General features: G+C 39.2%; 1 protein-coding gene across 9 annotated transcripts in view; it reads left to right on the forward strand.

Moving 5' to 3' along the window:
* Nucleotides 1–9,303: 9,303 nt before the first annotated feature.
* The window catches only part of Sema6d (semaphorin 6D), a 55,001-nt gene continuing 46,607 nt past the window's right edge, over nucleotides 9,304–17,697 (forward strand). For 7 of the 9 annotated variants that reach the window (XM_027925804.3, XM_071608223.1, XM_071608226.1 and 4 more), the window contains exon 1: nucleotides 9,304–9,583. The gene's annotated coding sequence lies outside the window, so the exon portion shown is untranslated. Of the gene's footprint in view, nucleotides 9,584–9,938; nucleotides 10,648–10,684; nucleotides 10,872–17,697 lie in introns of those variants that run through there. The other 2 variants (XM_071608220.1, XM_071608222.1) reach the window with 2 other exon arrangements.

Consider the following 17,697-nt stretch of genomic DNA (forward strand, 5'->3'; position numbering starts at 1 on the left):
CAGTCTTATCTTGGGGATATATCTTTGTCACCTTGATTAGATTTTGTAATGTCCTGATTTGATTTGGGAGGTCCCCTGTTCCCTGGGAACTCACTGACTCTTAAGACTATCTGCAGAAATCTAGGCCTTTGTATTTCTGGTGGTTTGAGTTGAAAGGGTTAGCTTTGTTTCCAGGTTATAAGAAGCCCACATCTTTCTTCTACAGCCTGTACACTTACCTCATATCAAAAATGGATTCCTTTTTGTGCTTATTTATATCTTTGTTCTTCAACATAAAAGCTGGCAAATAAATCAAAAGCAAACTGTTTCCTTACTATGTGAACTAAGAGCATATTTAAGGAATCAGCAGTCAAGACCAGGCTAGTTTTTTCCGAAGCACAATAAATAAACATGGGGCAAATAAGTTCTTCCCCTGCCTGCTTCTATAGGAAGAAGACCAGCCAATGAACAAGCAAATGACCTAAACAAAAATAAATCACAAAATGCAGGAGCTCAGAATTTACAAAAAGCTGAAATCATAGCTGATTAGTTTTTATTATTTATTCATTTACAGCAATTATAAACTATTCCTGTCTCCTGAATCCCCACCTATCTTAATAATATAGGGAATAAGGATTTTCCTTTTATTTTAATATGTCAGTTACTGAGGTTGATGGCTTATAAATGAGAAACTGACCTATGGAAATTGTCGTTAGAAAACATACTTTTGAGTAAACATATTTAATAGTATGACTTGGTATTGCATAGCTATTATTCATTAGCGAATAATTACATAACTGGAATTCTTAATTAAAATTTGTGATGAGAAATGAATTTGTTTATTTTGTAATTATGACCCAGAAATTCAGAGCATATTGCAGTAGTTTATGAGCATAATTCCAAAGATTTTAATGTAGGAAAAGAACTCATAAAGCCTTTAAACATAAACTCTTGGAGGAAACACACACACACAATGTGTGCATGGATCCAGAAACAACAAGATTTGAAAAATCAACCATTGAATACAAACTTTAACATGGTAATATTCAAATTTAATGGTTGTGTGATACTGTTAAAAACCTCTGATCGATCCTCATGAACCTCTCTGGATTTTTCAGGAAAGCTCTCAGCCAAATACTTTCTTCTTTCAGCTTTGTAATTGAAACACAAAGGCAATGGCAAATTCTCTTAGGCTCCTTTTTTAGGCTTTCCTTAAAAATATAAGTTTGAGGTGATCTTTTCAACATACACCATAATTCAAGCTTCTAGAAGACAGCCACTGAAGAGCTCATCCTGGCTGGCAGTAAAAGGAAGCAGATCATGTTTAAATCTACCTCGGTTTCTGTGACCAACCTGCTGAGAAAGTTTGTCATAAAAATGTATAGGTGTGAATTGTTTGTACTTGCTAACTGGCAATTGATGATATGCTCCTATGCCAGAGGGACTTGGGGACAAGTAAAACTTGGGTAGAACACTTTATAGTACCTAACAAAGGTTAGACAAACTCAAAGTCTCTCCTGAAACTTAGGACATACAAAAAACCATTGCAACTGCAACTAGTGGAGAGATTGCACCTGCTGTCATCTTGTTTGTGTCATGGCTGACTCAGTGGTACCATATCACTGTTATTATTGCGAAACCCAGATTTAAACATCTGTTAGCCAAATTTAGTTCCCATATGCTGCTGGGCCTTGCTGAGACATCATAGTTCAGTAGTCATTTGGGATTAAAAAAAAAAAAAACCCTGTTATTACAGCTGAATGCTCATAGTGTTTACTATTGATTTTTATCCCAGGATATCAACTTATTCCTGTCTCCCATATACATATCACTTTTTATTCCCTTGCCTATTAGCAATGTATGTTTTTTGATAATTCCAATATATCCAATGTTAATAAAGTGTCCCTGATAGGGAACATCCTATCTGAGAAGGCAAAAAGGAAAGAAAAAACTGTATGCTTTGAGTACATTACTTTGGAAAGACAGAAATTACCCAGAATTCTATTTTGTTTTGTCTTGTTTTTTTAACCAGTAGATGGCTCTAAGTGGCTCCAAGCAATGAATCCACTCTTCCTGCATCTAGTGTTTAGAAGGTTCTGTATATAGAATATGCAATGTTAAGATTTGGGGGAGAGGTATGATCATATGGTCCCAACATTAGTGGAAGCATTTGTAACTTACGCATCTAGGTTTATTTCCATATAGATTTGCATGGGGTAAAACAGATCTAATTATAATTCATAAGTGACTCAGAGCAGTTTATGGCTAATAGGATGAATGCAATGTAAAGAAGTTTAAGGTTTAAGTTTAAGCAGAGGTTCTGACACTAGATTTTATGTCACAAGCAAAAACTACCAAAGAATTAGAAACTGAATTTGAAGCTTATCTTTGAATATCTAATTGTATACCTTAAGTAGTATTATTTTTATGTTATCCAAGACATACAGGTTGAGTATCCCTAATCTGAAAATCCTAAATCAGAGATGCTCCCAGATCTGAAACTTAAAACTGGAAAGTTTAGGATTTCAGATTTTCAGATTAGGGATATTTAACTGGTATAGTCTCTGCAAATATTTCAAAATATGAAAACCTCCAAAATTTGAAGTTTTTTTGGTCCCAAGAAGTTCAGATAAGGGATACCTCAACCTGTATCATTTTTTAAAACTGTGATTTTTTTTTTTTTTGCTCATGGCATGGTATACTAGAAAGAAAATTAGGCTTAAGAGCCAACCACATCTGAATTAGAATCTAGGCTTCCCCACTTAACTAGGGGCAGAAAACACTTTCAAGATAATAAACTTATTCAAGCCTGGGTTCTTTTGTTCATAAATGATGTCTGTCTCAAAGAACTGTGATGAGAATTAAATGATGCTCTCGTGTCTAGCCAGTCCATAAGAAGTATCCAGCTAGTTCCTTCCCGTTCATTGGTTTGATTTTTAATGTTAGCTGAAGTAATAATAATAATAATAATAATAATAATAATAAAGATTATGTACAGTTTTTTAAAAAATATTTGTTTCATTACAATAATGAAAATTGACTAAGGATTTAACATAAATTATCATATAAATATAATATATTGGCAAGATGAGAAGAAGATAGGGATGAAAAATCAGTTAAAATACTGTTTTGCAATAATATGAATGAATAGATAATGCTAAGAATGATGAGGACAGACCAATGGCTGAATGTGTTATTTAGAAATATGGAATTATAGAAATAGATAAAATTGTTGAAAGTGTAGGAATGGTATGAGGAAGGGTGGCAGGGAGCCAGGAAACTTTGTTGTTCTTTGTTTGTTTGTTTTTTAATTATAATCTTTGTGGCACTACTTGCATTTTTTATAGATTTTTTTATTGTTGCATAATAATTGTACAGAAGAGTGGATTTTATTGTGGCATGTTCATAGGGGATATTTATTTTTTAAAACAAATTTTAAAGGGTATTTTTTTAAAAAAATAGGGCCAGAGAAGCAGCTTAGTGGTAGAGCACTTGCTTAATATACATGCAGGAGGCCCTGGAGTTCTATCCTAACACTGCAAAAATAAAGCAAGACAAAATATTTTAATTCTCAGTCACTTTGGATTAAATTCATTATCTTTTTCCTTTGTTAATACATTCTAACGTTCAATAGATATTATTTAGCTCCAATTCTTAAGGTCAGGGACTTGGCTATCATCAATTGATGGAGAAAAATCTGTCAGAAATTTAGATTCAGCCTTATTTTTGCTGGCATTCTTGAATCCTAAGTTTTCCCTTCCAAAGTACACAGAAGCACAAAACCAACTCTGAATTACCAGGAGGCTTCTTATCTGATCCTGCCTCCAAAAGTTTATTTTGTTTCTGTTTTTTTCAAAAGATCTTTGTAAAATGATGATAATATTCATATCTCTTCTCTCTTTTCAAAAGCTAATATTATTAAAAGCTATATGCTATTCATGTTTCTGTTAGAAATAACAAGATGTTTTTAAAAGGCTGATTCTTTTTATTTGGGCTTGAGCACTCACTGTCCACCCTGTGCTACCTGCAGAGTCATCAGCAAAATCAGATAAATTACTAATTTATTATTTCCATAAATGCATGGTTCATTCCCTTTCCTTAGAGTGAATAGCAAAATTTATTCATGCTAAGGCAGAGTAATCAAAATGACTTTAAAAAGCACATTTTTATCATTCCAAACATAAGCATAGTATGGTGGTACACTATCATAGTACATAATAATAGAAATGAATTATGTCAGTAAAATCTTGAGGTTCAAGATTTACCATGATAAATATTTTTCATTAAAGTGAAATATCTTGGCAGAGTCACTTTCATATGCAGACGGTTGACACAAGGAGGCCAGCTGTGCCTATGCAGATTCAAGATTCAGTCTATATTATTAATGATTTATCATGTCATGGGGAGCTCAGATTAGTTTTGAAAGCAATCCCTTGCCACAAAAGCACTTTCTATAATGTGCAAACGCCAGGAATGCTGTATGTGCATTCCAAATTAAAGTAATCACGGAAGCTGCAGCTACCTTTGAAATTTCAATACCTTCATCTTTTTATTTTGAAATATGAAATTTTACATCCTAAACTTTATGATTCATTAAAATTCATACAAAATGTTTTTTTCTTATCTACTGGATAGTAAGTAGTGTGTATACCTGATTTAATAGACATATACCCATAGATGAGGGGGAAAAGGAGATGGTAGGGAACAAAAATTTATTGCAAACCTATTGTGTACCATGTATGACTGCTCTAAGTCTCACATTTTAATATGAGTTTGGATTACAGTTTCTAAACCACTTCTGTGGAATTCCAAGACTACACTGCGTTCATAGCATCTGTAAAAACTTTCTAGTATTTATTCATTGCTTACTGTTTTCCAGGCATTTGCTAAACACTTAACATGTGTTATCACATTTATTCTTCATAAAATCCATTCCAAATATTATCATTATCCCTGTTTCACAAATGAGAAGAATGAAGCTCAGTGCGGCTCAATAAATTATCCCAAGTCATATGTATAGTGAGAGGAGGAACCTGCATTGTAATCCAGTCTACATAGCCTCCAAAGAGTTTGCTATTAAATATCTCTATTAAAGGTGACCTCTCTATTATCTATTATAACTAAGTAAGAGGTAGGGTATAAATGGCTAGTTACTACCCATGTAACATTTGCCAAGTCACTTAAATTTCTCTAAGCCTCAGTTTCCTCATCTTTAAAATGATAATAATATTACTTACTTCATAGAATTATTGCAAGTTGGTAGTTATAAGCTGCTTAGAAAATAACTTGTTACATATTAAGTATTAGTGTTCTGTTTAATAACTGTAATAATTAAAGAGTTGTACTTTCTGGCAATTGATAAATTTTTATTGACAATTAGACACAAAGATCTTTAATTTTCAGATGGCTTTTATGCTTAAAATTAGATTCTAAATTAAGTTACTACTTATCACCAATGGGAGACACGTATAGACAATACTGAAGTATAATCACTAATCATGCAGAGTCAAGCCTTTAAAGTTTTCTTTCTTATTGTGAAAAGAGCCAAATATCTCTGTTCATTCATTTATTCATTCACTCCATTTAACAAACATTCTCATGTCAGGAGTGTGCTGAGCCCTGGGGTCACAATGAGTAAATCTTTGCTCTGAAGGAGCATCCATACTTTCTGGTTTAGTACATAATGGTATAAGAAAGTTGTAGATTTCAATATAAGACCTGATTAATAGGTATTTTTTTTTTAGTGCCCATCACTGTGCTAAGCACTGGGGTTGTCCAGGTAGGGAAAATAAGAATCCTGCTGTTAAGAAGTATCCAACAAATAAAAAATTATTTTTTTTAAGTGATGAAGCTTAAAGAGCATCTAGGTTGGTTAAATAGTTTAGCTATTGTGACTTGAGTTGCTATAAACATTAATGTGGCTGTGTATTAATGTAGAATGCAGCATTAATGTAGAATGCTGATTTTAATTCATTTGCATATAAACCAAGGAGTGGGATCCCTGAGTCAAATGGTGATTCCATTCCAAGTTTTCTGAGGAATCTCCATATTGCTTTCCATAGTGGTTGCACCAATTTGCAGTTCTACCAGCAAGGTATGAGTGTATCTTTTTCCCTACAATAGCTACACTATGGAACCAACCTAGATGCCTTTAACAGATGAATGGATAAAGAAAATGTGGTACATATACACAATGGAATATTACATAGCCTTAAAAAATAGTAAAATTATGGCATTTGCAGGTAAATGGATGGAGCTGGAGAATATCATGGTAAAATAAAATAAACCAAACCCCAAAAACCAAAGACCAAATGTTTTGTCTGTTAAGTGGATGCTAATCCATAATAGGGGTGGGGGTAGGGAAGAATGAAAGAACTTTGGGTTGTGCAGAGAGGACTGAGGGGAGGGGAGGGAATGGGAGGATGGAAAGGATGGAAAGGATGGTGAGATGAGATGGACATTATTACCCTTTGTACATGTGTGATTACACTACCAGTGTGACCGCATGTGTGTAGCCAAAGGAGAAGTTGTGCTCCATTTGTGCACAATATGTCAAAATACATTCTACTGTCGTGTAGAACTAATTAGAATAAAATTTAAAAAAAAAAAAATGACACTTAAAAAAAATCAAGTGAGATGACATCTCAAGCTGAAAATGGTCTTTTAATTTGATAAATTACGTATTTGTTAGAGGAGTACAGAAGAGGCAGTTAGACCCATACAAGGGTAAGTGGAATGAGGGAAATTTTGGAACCTAAACATTTTTGTTGTTGTTAAGTCAAGAAAAACAAGGGGGCAAAAAAAAAAAAAAGAGCTACATGACAATATAGGGAAAGTGCAGCACAGAAGAGAAGAGAAATATCATGTCACGATGAGAGCTGCAAGTATTTGCCTAAAGCACAAGATGTGGATAGAGGGGTGTTGGGCAGGAGAAGTAAACAGAATCAAGGGTTGAAAGACTCTAAAATGAACTGATAGGACCGAACACTAATAAACCACAATAGTAGTAGCTGAAGAGTAGACTGAACCATTTCCCTGAATTCTACTAAAGTTTTTTTTTTTTTTTTTTTTTTTTAAGTGCAATTTTCTTGACTATCAGATTCTCAGAACCAAGAGTTGCACTATTTTGGTCTTGAGCCAAAGGTAAAGGATACATTTTTTCCATGCCAGTGGATTGCCTGCTTCCCTACCTCTTTTCCTCCATCAGACCAAATACAAGGATTGACTCTGAGGTCCCAAGGATACTTAGACTGAAAACATGTGTAATCTGTTGAGGGCTACAGCTGAGTCGGGGTGGCACCTGGCATTTTGCCAGCGAGCCATTGAGATGATGATGGTTAAGTTAAGCTGTGTATTCAACTGTATATAGACCCCTGCTGTCCGACTCAGGGCGCCAGCTACTTTGGAGTTCTTGCAGGGATTCCTGGGGAGTTCGTGTTGGTGAAATAAAGTTTGTTCCTGCTTGAGTGGCACCTGATTTGTGCCCAGCCAGAGTGAGGCAATAATCCATGGCTATGAAATGACCTATCCGCATATCCTTCTGCAATCTACAAGTTTTTTATTCCTAGATTTAAGGTTAAAGTGTACTTTCTGGTGTTTTGCTCTGTAACTTTGACTACTGAGGAATTTCAGCAAAGAATTCAGTAATCTAGAGAACTAAACTTTTTCCCCTTGCTGCCACTGCAGGCAGAGGACAACTCGAAAGCTCTGTCTCCAGGTGGATGGTGATTTGATTCCTCATCAAGCCAATGATCACCCCCTTTCATCTTCATGCAATGCACAGTGTCCTCTGTCTGCAGTGGGGCTTGTGCCCTTGATGGAGAAAATACTGAATGACTGGACGCCAGGAAACAGGCAAGCTTTCTGGGTCAGAAGTTGGCTGGGGAAGGGCCCTGACTGCCAAGTAACTTGCAATGATGTCAGAGCCCAGCACAACCAGAAAACACCAGCCAGGCAAGCAACAAAAGACTTAACAACAGAAAAATCACAGAGCTGTGCTGCCAAAGCTGTTCTTTCCGCCCCCTACCCTTTTCTTGTAATAGGAAGAACAGCAGGAAGAGAGTTTATATTTTAAAAGACTTCTAGTTCCTCTCCCTTTCTTCTTTTTGGTTACAAAGTGTTAACTAGGGAGGAAACAGTTCTCCCGATGAGTCCTGCAGTAGTTTCTTGGGGTGTCCTTTTTTGAGTTGCTTTTCAATGCTGTCATTGGAAGTTTCAGAAAAAGGAGGAACAGGGCATTCTTCCTAAATGTAAAGTAACTTAACTTTGTGTTTGGGAGAAAGCAGGAAGCATTGAGAAAAGGAAAATCCTGTCTCTCTGCTCACCATCCCCCCTTCTTTCTTTTATAGTAATTAACCATGCTCAAAAGAAAATTAAAAGTTTAGAGGAAAATCTGTCTTTTTGTTTTGTTTTTGTTAAACAGGGACATCATGGTTCATTCCTGCCATTTAAAGCCTCATAGTAATCATTACTCAACTAGAAATTAATAAACACAGCCTGTTCTTGGAAATATCATTTGGATTAAAATCCTCTTGTTTTGGAATATGTGACTTTTTCCCCCTTTTATTTGTGACAGTTTTAAATGATGTCACTTCAAGGACATTTTCATTTCTCCCACAACGTATTTTACACGAAACACTTGCCTGTAAAACCGGCTCATTAGCCTGCAAAATTATACTGTACTGAATGGCTTTCATTCAAAGTAGAAATGGGATTTTTAGTAGGCAATTTCTGTATTTTATAAAGATAAAGCAATGTTTGATTGCTTCTTCCCAGATGTTTTGCTTAGTGGTTATAAAGAGAAATGGGAGGGGGGAGTAACTGGGGGGGGCGGGTTTGTAAGGATGTTGCTTAAAAGATAAATCTTAGAACTATGGCAGAACTTCAGGGAACAACTGCGCCCACAGCTCTACTGGACTGCAATGATTTGTCCCCTGGATGTCTGGAGGAAAGCTCTCAAAGAAGTGAGGGAGCGTAAAAAAAAAAAAAAAAAAAAAGGGAAAACAGGGAGGGAAGTGACAAGGCTGTTCCTACGGCTGCAGCAGCCACAGTGAGCTGGATGAGTGAGGCGCTGGGAGTTGCTGGAAGGAACAGCTCCTCAAAGGTGGGGAGAGAGAAGGCGCGCAGCCTAGCGCCGGAGAGAAGGGACGCGGAGGCCACCGCGGGGTCAGCTGCGCCGCGGCGCCAGGGTGGGGGCCTCCAGGCGGCGCTGGCCGCGGTGCTCCAGTGAGGGCGAGGGTGAGCGCGCCGGGCAGCCCGCGCCTCCTGCCGTCCGCGCCCGCCCGGGGGTGGGACCCAAGCCGCGAGCTGCGGAGTGCGCGGAGGGAACCAGGCTCGGGCTCGCCTGATGGATTGACTTGGAGATGGATCGAATTACACCATTTGCCGTGCATCAGTTTGTTTTGCTCTTGCTCTGTCCCGCTGCTGCCGCTGCTGCTGCTGCTGCTGCTGCAAGGACTGGTAGCAGCGAGTTTCGTGATATATCGAGGAAGCCAAGACCTAAGGAGACAGAGGGATATCTATTTTTGAATACTGTCATTATTTTCTCTTTACCTTGATCGTGCCAAGCTGCTTTTTTTTTTTTAAATCACCCTCCCTCCATGAGGTAAGACCGTCTTTTAATAATGTTCTAATGCTCTGGCTGCATAATGGGGGTCGGACCAGAACCTGAGAGCCTGAATCGCACAGTGTGTGCGTGTGCATGTGTTTGTGTGTTCAGTGTCGTTTGTGTGTGCAGTGTCACTGGGGAGTTGATTTCTTTTCTGAGAAGCTCTTTCTCCAGCCGTGCCAGGGACGCGTAGAGAGGTTTGGCGGACCCGTCAAAACTGGCAAAGCTGGCTGCTTGTGGGGGAGGGGCACGTAGACTTGGAGGCCCTCCTACACTGTGCACACACCCCTCCTCCGAAGGGGGGAAAAAGCGGAGTGGGGAAGCAAGTAAAAGTTTCTAGCCAGACAAGGCCAGCGCTCCCCTTCACATTGTCAGGGGGAGCTAGGGCTGCTTGGGTACTGGGCACGGCAGCTCCAGCCCCTGGAAGAGAGCCGAGCTAAGGTCTCAGGAGCCGGCCACAGCTCGGCCGCCCCATCCAGCCTGCCCGCCCTGGAACGGACGCCAGGACAACCAGGGATCTGGCATCTCGGGGCCGATTGGGAGCAGGCGGAGGAGCCCCTGGCGCCTAAGGCTACCTGTCAGTGCGCTCTCGGGTGGGACGGTCGGGTGGAGAGAGCTTGCTGGCCAACAGAGGAGGCTCCGGCAAGAAGACCACCCCGACCCCGGGGGCCGATCACCAGCTCCTGCCCCGAGGGCGGCCACTTCCTACTCTCCCTGCCCCTCTACTGGCTGAGCGCGCTGCGGCGGGGCTCCGCTGCCCCGAGCTCCCTACAGCCCACCCCGCTTCCCACCCGGCGCCCAGGTTTCTGCTCCCGGCCACTCTCCAGGCAACTTTCCGTGCTTTGTTCTTCGACTGGAAATGCTTTACGGAAGCGTCTTAGACAGGGTCTCCGCCAGGCGGCAAGAGCTCCGCGCTGAGATGTGTTACATTCTCATCTCCCCATCAATTATGGATGGAAACAAATAAGGAAGAGTCAATTTTGCATGAGCCCCTTCTCCGGCGGCGAGAGGCGTCCTGCAGCCGGGAGGGAGCCACTAGCGGGGGCATGGTGAAGAGGAAGGTAGGGAAACTTTTCTCTTCGTCTTAACGACAGTGATGTTTGTCCGTGGTCTGCAGAAATTGATACAGCAGCATGCCCTGAGTAATTTGGAAGGAATTAAAGCATCCTTTTGTCGTGTATAACTGCTGGATTTAAATGAAAGGTCATGAAGGACTTGGAGATGTGAAGGAGAGCTGGGTTTGAATTTTTTCGGCTCAATCCGCCATCAAGACCATTGCGGTCAGGTGATTGTTTAAATCCCGAACTTGTAAAAAGCTAAATGTCATCGAGCTAGGGGCAATTGAAGTATAGTGTGAATTACAGCGCTAGAGGAACTTGGGGCAGTACACCCTGCTCAGAGGCGACCAGTCAGTAACTAACTGGTATTCCAGCCTCCCAAACCCTCTCCACTCTCGCAGAAGGGACAACAGATCATTATTATTGTAGATGCCACATAGTAATTGGACCTTGTGTCCACCAGCATAGTGGCTCCTTTGCTTAAAATAAAATTGTGGTGTTTCCGGTTATTTGGGGAAAAAATGTGTAGGGCAATTCCCCCACCCCCAAACTTCTGGCTACTATGAATTCTAAGTCTGCAGTACAAAATTGTGTGTGTGTGTTTGTGTGTGTGTGTGTTCTTACAGTTGTACTTCCCTCTACTTGATATACTTGATATTTAGGATAACAAAGTGGATTTTTTTTTCTTTCTAAATTTCAAGGCTGAAGTCCCATAGAAAGGTTTAACATTTTTTAAAACTAATTTCTTCTGTGTCGCCTCAGAATAAGAAAAATACATTTGAAGAAATTTTTACAAGATTTCTTTCTTGTAGTATTGATAAATCTTACCTTGGACATCTCAGGAGGAGGATTTTGCTTTCCTTTTGGTGGTTTAAAACAATAGGTTTGATGCTGGTTTATTCATCCTGTTAAAAACAAATCCCTTCACTGTCTTAGGTATCTAACTCAGGAAATTAAGTTGTGTGTAGTCATGTTTAATGTAGTGAGTGACAGGCATATTCTGTCAAGCTGGCAGATATTACACAAACATTTACTCTGGCTTAGATAAATAGAAATTGCCAGATAAGCTCTGAGATTCAGGTCTATATTGCCATGAACTTAAATATCTTAAGATAAATAAACTATAGCTCTGTGTTGTTTTTTTTTTACAATTAGTGTCTGTGCTTTTGTTTAGGTCTCCAGAATATTCTCACAGAAAGACATATAAATAGATAATGCTAAGATTTCCAAAATGTGTAGTTTATCAGACCATTTTCTTCCATAGGAACTTTTAGTTAGGGTAAAAATCCACTACCCTTTCTTGCTGGATCCTACAGAAAGTTGCTACCTGCCTTCATTTCTACTAGAGATGTGACATAGATAACCTTTTTTGAGGCACATTTCTGTTATGCAGGAGAGTGTGCCAGGAATATTGTGACTTCCCTATTACCAGACAGCTGGTTAACTTGAGTTTGATTTAGATTTGTGGGCATTTTGCCTTTTTTTTTTTTTTTTTTTTTTTTCTTTTTTGGTGCCCTCTAATAGCACCATCTGGTCTTGTCTCCCCTGGTTTGATGGATTTGAAAGATGGCTGTGACGTAAACCTGGTAGAGTAAGGGCAACTTAGAAATCCAAAGGACTTCAGTCTACTTGTTTGCTGCACAGGAAGACTCTATCCAGTAACTGTAATTTGGGTAAGTGGGCTTTTGCCTCATGTGTGATGGTTTCTATTGCTTGAAAAGCCATAAACAAGTAAACAGGAATCAGAGCTTTGATTCACAATGATACCCATAATTGTTAAGGACTTATTGAAATTGGATAAGTTCTTCACTTCTTGCTGCTCTATCTAATGAACCATGGTAATTAGCTTAGTCATTGTTCTTGCATGTGAGTTTCACTAAGATACAAAGAGTGAAAAATGCATCTGAAAAAGGATCATTTTTCACTCTTCTGATGCATTTTATGCAGAGCTAAGAGCCTGGCTGAATGCCTAACCATTATTAGTGTAACCATAGGAGGTGAACTCTTTCCTTAGCACATTGCAGGATAAAATATTGTCTTTTATTTCAATTAATAGACCTTACGCCTGCGTGTTCTAAATTTATTTCTAGAGGAAACAGGAGGCAGTTAGGGTATGTCAGCCAGTTAGTGTTTATTGAGTACCTGTCCTTTGCAAGGAGTTATGTTAGCTAGTGATCCAACATCAGGTGGGCCAGTCATGTTTACCTATGTTCAACTTGAGCAAGTATAAAGAGAAATAAAGAATGGCAAGGGAGGTCTTCTGGCAAGAAATGTAAATATGCACCTTTCTTTTGAAGCATATTATTTTATCCTAGAGAGTTTAAAGCAATACTGTCCACACCAAATATTTACAGTGGTCAAATCTTTATCACTAATGAATGATAAAATGCATTGTGAGTATAACTCACATAGAGTTATACTCTCCTACTAGAGTGGGAGATGACACTTTCTGTGCCTTATGTGAATGGAGACTTAGCCTTAAGATCTGCCAAAGCCAGTATCTTAGGATGTGATTATTTTATGAACAGCTGCCAACTTCGTTGGGGGAAAAAAAAGTGTGTTTTGATTTATTCCCATGCCATATTGGGACAATAAAAAAACACATAACTATATTAAGCACACCCTAACACTTTTCAGTTGAGCTGGCTATTGTTGGGCTGAGTTATCCTTCTTAGACCTCCCTTCCTCCAGTGGCAGTGCAGCTAATCAATGTCACTGCTTCTAGTTCTCCCAACAGGAAAACTACTAAACCTTCTTACTTTGAAAAACAACCATAAAATAACCAAAGACGATGAAATCAGTGGTCTTCACAGATTACCACATGAGGTATACTTATTTCTCAAACTTTTCTTTTCTATTAAGGCTTTTGTTAAGTCACCCAGATTAGCATTTTAACAACCCTGAAGTGAACTTCCGCCATTCTCTCTACTTGGAAACAGTATGTAGATCATCCATCATTCTGTCCTTGGCTACAACAGGCTGCTGGCTCCATCACCATTTGGAGCTACACAGAATCCATCCGACTGTGAACAGCACAGCTGGCTACAGCAATTTTTTCTTCCACACCACTGGCAACATTGTCTGGCTGTGGTAACTAAAGTTAACACCCAGAACGGGACGTTTCCATTATTTTTCAACCTGTGTCAGACCCCTTATCCAGTTCTAGAAGCACACCTGCTGCAGTCCCTGCTGGCTTGCAAGGATGAGTTCCACTTAAGAGGGAGCTTGCCCCAACTTAAGTGACCACAGCAAAGATTCTTTGGGCTTGGTAAGATTAAACCGCTAGAATTAGAGAATTAGAAGGAGCCATTCAGATCCTACTTATCTTACACCATCAGAATTCATTCTTTTGTCTCCGTTTGAAAAGGTGAAGAAATGAATGAGGTAGGCTTTAGCCTGTGATCCCAAATGACTGAAGACAGAAAAGGACCTGTCTAGGGGGGTGAGCTGAGCATGCTATTCCTTCATCCCTTTTCACAGAGAACATCTGATATACCTAAAAATGGGTCTATGCCTAATAGAACCCGGTGCTTTCTACTACATTTTTTTGTTTGTTTCATTTTCTTCTTTTTACTTAATGAGGTACCTGTTAGAGTAGCCATTGCTTGTTAAAGTCAAAATAACATGAATTAGGTCTGTGTATTTGCTAGGTGATATCGCCAAGCCTTTCATTTGTTTGTTTAAACTTTTATAATTAGGAATATTATTCTTAGAGTTCCATGTGCCAAGAGGAGACTGTTTCATATTTTGGTGTGAGTTAGCTACTATCTTCTCTTCTCTACTTGACACTGATGAATGAAATCCACCATGAAACAGCTGGGAGGGGAAGAGGAAGGAGGAAATGGAAAGGAAAACAGGAGCCAACATAATACACAGTACTGAATGTTAGTCTGCTTATTAAATTCTGAACACCATGATATGATCTTTATCTTTATTACATCATGTCACCCTCAAACAACTGCAGTAGGTAGGTCTGTTATCACTGCTTTATCAAGGAAGAAATTGAAGTACCAAAAGTTAAACCATTGTTCTAAGGTCACACATAGGAGGTAGAGAACTCAGGATTTGAATTCAGATCTTCATGCCTCTCAGCCCGTGTTTTCATCACACATAACAGGGAATTGTGTCTGGGAACACAGAGCACCTGCAATTTTTTATCCTCCTGATATTTCTGAAAAATTCTTTCAGCATTTTTATTCCTGTTGACCAAATGATTATGACAGGTACTTCTTTTCAAGTGTCCCAGAACAGTGTCTTCTCCCACTTTTTTTCTCTGCTTTGGACTTTCCCGTTCAGGATTACAGTGGCATTAGAACAAATGGTAATATTCATCACTCTCCACCAAAAAATGATTCTGCGTCGGGGTGCGATTGACATTCATTTCCCTGATCTTGGCAGGTGAAGATCCATTACATATCTTTGTCCTGTTTCCCAGGAGTATTTATGGACCCCATCAGCAAAGATAGTAAGAGCTGCAGCTATTCAAGCATTGGTGGCCCCAGGATGGAAAGTGTATTACTGAAGTTTGACTATATTATGTTGTACCATACATTCTCCTTAGTTACAACAGAGCAATGTTGTCCCCAGTGCATTAGCATTTTGTTATTGATGTTGTCATTGTGTTTTTTTTAATCCAGGACTCCTATGAGAGGAAAACAACAACAAATGCATATTACCACTACACATAATGCTGAAATTTAAGGTTTTCAACTTATATTTATGGGAAGGAAACACAGGTTTTTAAAGTTCAATCTGTTGGTACATGTATAATAAGGCCTCAGGCAAATCTGCAATTACTTAGCCTATTATTGGAGTCTGTACTTAAAAATAAAGTGAGGAGTTTCTACTCAGCTGAGGAACTGGCACATCAGAGCCAGAGCAGATGAAGCTTCTTGAGAAAATAACACTTGCATTCCCCAGGAGGAGGCTGTCAGCAAACCAGGGACTGGGACGCTCCCCATGTTTCCCACACCGCACTTGTTCCTAGAAGGGTCTTTGGAAGCATTTTTGGTCTTGGGAGTTTTCTACATATATCATGAAGTTTCCAAATGTTCCCTGGGTCATTAGTAGGTCAAGTTAAGGTTTGTTTTGCTTTTTTTTTTTTTTTTTTAAGCTACAAAGAAGAAATAGAGGCATAAGAAAGAAAAAAAAATGTTGCAGGTTTTGTTTTCATAATTTGTTGGCACAAATATTTGTTCATTCAATTGACTTCTACCAAGTGTCCACTCTGTACTAGTAGGTGCCAAGGGAAGAGGGTTCAAAGAAGGGCATGATGCAGTTCAGAGCTCAGGGACCTAACCTAGTGCCATAGGAAAGATGAAGTAAATAAAGTCAAAAACAAAACAAGGTATGTTTTTAGTGCCAAAGGAGATAAACACTGACCAGTGGAAACTGAGAAGAGTGAGAGGTTATTTCTGGGTAGGGTGGTCAGAGAAGGCTTTGTGAAGCCACTGATATTTGAGCTGGACCTTGAACTAGGTAGGATTTGGACAGGTGGACAGTGAGGGGTTTTGGGGGAGGTGGTGCGAGGGAGAGCATTCCAGGCATAGAGAACAGCTTAGGCAGATGCCCTGGGGTGGGGCAGGAGTCGGGGTCTAGAGCAGTTGTCCACATTTGAGTCCTTACCTACAACAGAGTTTCATTTCAGGTGTGTACAGGCAGTTTGCCATGCAATTCCAAAAGATTTATTGAATGTCTTTGGGCTACTGTACTTAGCTATTCAGCAGATGGGCCCGCAACTGAAGACATCAGAATGAATGGGATCAATCCTGTGGCAATTCAGTAGATTGCTCTGTGATCAGAACTAAAAAAAAAAAAGAATACTCTGTCAGTTGCCAACTGGATCAGTGGTACACATAAACATTGCAAGAGAGAACATGATTTGCCTCAAATTACCCAGCAAGACGATTTTCCTCACAGAATTGTTTAGCAGAACCAGATTGGAAGGTTGTTGCTTCATCAGCTTTATCTTTATTTTTTTTTTTAACTTGAAAGGAGTCTAGATATAGACTCTGTAATATATGGGCATTTGGAGAGGGGAGAGAAGAGGATGTGGAGATAAAAAGTGGAAAAGACAGTAAAATCATATTGAAACCGTGATAGTAAATTAAGTTGGAGTCTAGGTGCTAACTTGGATTGCGGGTTCCATGAGACTGTTTTCTGGTCACTATTGCAAGTTAGCAAAGTAGATATGCTGCAAATATTTTAATAAACGTGATAATTGAGTAACTGTTTACTACATTGCAGATGTTGGCCATCATGACTGGTATATTGCAAGCAGTGTGTTGGGGCTCTGACAGTCTTTACTCACAGAGAATAAATGACTTGGAAAGTTATCAATGAATCCTTTTGGAAAACTGACTAGGTCCCTGAGGATTCAGCATCCTTTTGTGCTTCTGAGTTTTCAGGATAAACCTACCTGCCATCAGTAACCCACCATGTCACCCACGACTTTTGCTCTCACCCCTTATGCCAAAACTTCCACCAAGCTAGGCTGTTTGAGCATGTGATTTCTAATCCATCATTAGCTCCTTGGTTAACATAAATTATAAGCAACACAGAGTTACGTTTAATAGTGAATATAATAAGCTTCAAGGGAGGGAAGACCAGAAGTTCCATCATATAAGTATGCTTATTAGAACACATAATAAAGGAAAAATAAAGTGAAAACAGTTGCATTAGGAAATGATCAAACCAATTGCTTTGCCAAGAATTGCTCCAGTGTTTCAGTTTCCCATGGTATATGTAAGTCTTTGACAAGTTATAGTTACATGACGGGCCGTCTTGGAGAAGAGTCTTTAAGTCTGAATCATTGCTGCCAATTAAAGACCAATCAAAAATTATAACATAGGTCAATAGGGAAAAGGAATTAAGCGCAAACAAATTCAATATGAGAACTTTTCAGGAATATTCCAGTGACATAAAACAGAGAACGTGTTTAGTCTAATAATTGTATTGGCTCCTACCCAGTTGCTTGTTGAAGTGAAGGGCAAGCTGCCTCCCCCTGCTCAGAGCACAGTTGCCTCCAGACAGGATCTAAAATAAACTGGGCTG

This window comes from Marmota flaviventris, chromosome 2 (assembly GCF_047511675.1).
Source record: "Marmota flaviventris isolate mMarFla1 chromosome 2, mMarFla1.hap1, whole genome shotgun sequence".
NCBI classification, from domain to species: Eukaryota; Metazoa; Chordata; class Mammalia; order Rodentia; family Sciuridae; genus Marmota; species Marmota flaviventris.